The sequence below is a fragment of the Sinocyclocheilus rhinocerous genome, unplaced genomic scaffold (genome assembly GCF_001515625.1).
Source record: "Sinocyclocheilus rhinocerous isolate Xijiao unplaced genomic scaffold, SAMN03320098_v1.1 scaffold405, whole genome shotgun sequence".
Taxonomy (NCBI): domain Eukaryota; kingdom Metazoa; phylum Chordata; class Actinopteri; order Cypriniformes; family Cyprinidae; genus Sinocyclocheilus; species Sinocyclocheilus rhinocerous.
Genome location: NW_015630351.1, coordinates 503126 through 506489, shown reverse-complemented (window position 1 = coordinate 506489; position 3364 = coordinate 503126). Strand labels below are relative to the sequence as shown.

At 39.8% G+C, this 3364-nt stretch overlaps 1 protein-coding gene across 1 annotated transcript in view; it reads right to left on the bottom strand.

Moving 5' to 3' along the window:
* The window catches only part of dennd1a (DENN/MADD domain containing 1A), a 32026-nt gene that overhangs the window by 26130 nt on the left and 2532 nt on the right, over positions 1-3364 (bottom strand). The window lies entirely within an intron of this gene.

Sequence of the window (3364 nt, the reverse complement as noted above, 5' to 3'; positions counted from 1 at the left end):
TTGCGATTTCACTTTTTTAACGTTAGTTAGTGTGTAATGTTGCTGTTTGAGCATAAACAATATCTGCAAAGTTACGAAGCTGAAAGATCAATGCAAACAGAGATATCGTCTTTTAAAATTCTGGCAGTTTAATGCCTACAAAAATGGCTCGTAGGGACTACAACCAGTTACTTCCCGGGTTTGTGACATCACAAACCCAGACAAACCCCGCCCCCCGGGAACATCCAACAAAGGGGGCGAGGCCATGCTGTGCTGCTTTAGAGAAGAGGAAGAGAAAACTAGGGGTGCACGTAAAAATCTATTCATATATGAATCGTGATTCTGTCTTCTAACGATTCACAAGTTTCAAAATCAACATTCTAAAGCAGCAGTTCTTAATACTGTTCCTCGCGTCCCCCTGCTCTGCACACGCTCTGCATCTCTCTCTCTCTCTCTCATTCAGCTCAGCTCCAACAATGAACTGTTCCATTTATACACTTATTTTCACATAGCTATGAGAATCATTATACATGGACGCGCGTGCAGTTGCCGTACTGTATTAAACCTTTAATCAGCTTTAAATAAAACCGTATATTAAAAGCTAACAGAAGCAGTAGCATTTGCAAATAACAGTGTATCAAAATATGAGACAACCTCTTCACTAATATCCTCTGTGTCTCAATCGGGCTCAAACTGATAAGCAATATAGATGATGCCATTGTTTACAATACAACCGGAGCACATGCTGCTGAGGTGAGGGGCGTGACGTTTAGAAATGTTTGGAACAGCACTACAGGCAGTTGAGCCAGATTCACTGAGTTTAACGGGAGTGTTTTTAAAGTGCATAATGCGCTAGACTGAGCTTGTGATGATGTTATTTGGTAATGTAATGTTCTTTGCTCGTTTTCTGTAGCTGCTTTTTGAATAACTGAGGAAATGTTAAGCATTATAATTAGTAACTTACGATGTTTCTATTAATTTGTTATGTTAAATACAAATTCAGTCATATAAAAAAAATTTGGCTGCTTTTAGCCTTATGCTGGAGTTGGTTCACTTTCCCGCAATGAAACCAAGTGAATAATTACATAAATTAGCACAATAATATCGTGTATCGGTGATCTCACAGGCTGAAAATTGAGCATATCACCCAACACTATCGTAGAGACTACAACGAGTTACTTCCTGGGTTTGTGACATCACAAACCCGTAAAAATCTATTCATATATGAATCGCGATTCTGTCTTCTAACGATTCTAATGGATTCACAAGTTTCAAAATCAATGTTCTAAAGCAGCAGTTCTTAATACTGTTCCTCACGTCCCCTGCTCTGCACACGCTCTGCATCTCTCTCTCTCTCTCTCATTCAGCTCAGCTCCAACAATGAACTGTTCCATTTATACACTTATTTTCACATAGCTATGAGAAGCATTATACATGGACGCGCGTGCAGTTGCCGTACTGTATTAAACCTTTAATCAGCTTTAAATAAAACCGTATATTAAAAGCTAACAGAAGCAGTAGCATTTGCAAATAACAGTGTATCAAAATATGAGACAACCTCTTCACTAATATCCTCTGTGTCTCAATCGGGCTCAAACTGATAAGCAATATAGATGATGCCATTGTTTACAATACAACCGGAGCACATGCTGCTGAGGTGAGGGGCGTGACGTTTAGAAATGTTTGGAACAGCACTACAGGCAGTTGAGCCAATCACAACACACTGGGCCAGCTAACCAATCAGAGCCCATCCCGTATTTCTGAGGGAGGGGCTTCATAAAATCAGGAAATGATCAGCGCATTTATGGGATAAGGGACAGAAAATAAAAGTTAAATTATGTGAAAAATAATGCGTTTTTTTTTAAACGAAGCATTAACACGTTAGACTGTACCCCATAAACACAATCAAGCCTAGAAAAAAAACAGTCAACCACCCCTTTAAGCACTAACTGTTTTCAACATTGATAATAATAATAATACATGTTTTTTGAGCAGTAAACCAGCATATTATAATGATTTCTGAAGGATCATGTGACACTGAAGACTGGAGTAATGATGCTGAAAATTCAGCATTGCATCACAGGAATAAATTACATTTTAAAACATATTCAAATAGAAAACAGTTATTTTAACTAATAATATTCAATATTAAAAAAATATTTAAATTATTTATATATCAAATAAACGCAGCCTTAGTGAGCATAAAAGACCTCTTTCAAAATCTATTTTAAAAAAAATCTTACTTTCTCCCAACTTCTGAACATATTATATTTTGTTTACTTGCTACTAAATGTCTCAAACAAAACTCTTGAATCTCTTGCAAAGATTTTAATGACAAAACATTTAAGCTACATCCACACGAAGCCAGAGCTTTCCCTATCCAATCTTTTTTTTCCACCTCGCCTCAAGAAATATCTGTGTCCCAGAAAATATATGGATTCGCTGTCCACACGAAAACGCAAGGGCGGCGTTTTCAGATTTATCCACTCTGGGACCCGGTTTCAAAAAATATCGGTTTCACTCTCCCAAAACACCGGATCCGTCTGGACGAAACGCCTATATGATACAAAATTTATGCGTATACAGCTAAACGCGTCTCCGTGTGGACATAGTCTTAGTGACCGGTTCTTCATCAGAAGTGTTCACCATGGCAGTCTGGTACCTAGTAAACAGGTTTTCTGGTGGACTGATAAAACACTCCAGTAGGTTTTGTTCATTAAATTGCTTTAACACACATATACTCCCAATGCACTGAATCACCCAACAAGCCTTTGACCGCACTGATCACAAACCAGGAAATGACACAGGTTACATACTTCGTTCACTTAAAGGGGCCATATGATGCGATTTCAATTTTTCCTTTCTCTTTGAAGTGTTACAAGCTCTTGGTGCATAAAGAAGATATGTAAAGTTGCAAAGACTAAAGTCTCAAATCCAAAGAGATATTCTTTATAAAAGTTAAGAGTCAACCACGCCTACCTAAAACGGCTCGTTCTAACACGCCCCCACATACCTACGTCACTATCTGGGAAGATTTGCATAACGCCGCCCAAATATTCACGCAAAGAAAGAAGGCGTAACTTATATTCTCGCTGTAGTATTGTTGTTGCCGCCACCGCCATGTCGTGAAGGCGCTGTGTGCTTCGTTGTGAAAGCGAAACTACTTTGTTTGACCTTCCAAAAGAGGACGATATCCGCTTCGTCATACCTGGAGCTGATCCGTGCTGGTTGCTGAGGAAATACAACAACTTTGCGCTGTGGATCACCGGATCGGCTTTCACCGTGGACGAAGCGGAGTCCAGCCCGGAGCCGTCACATGTCCTTCCGGACGCTCCGTCGCCACGCCGTTCTCAAGCCCACCCGCCTCTGCTCACTCTAACCCTCC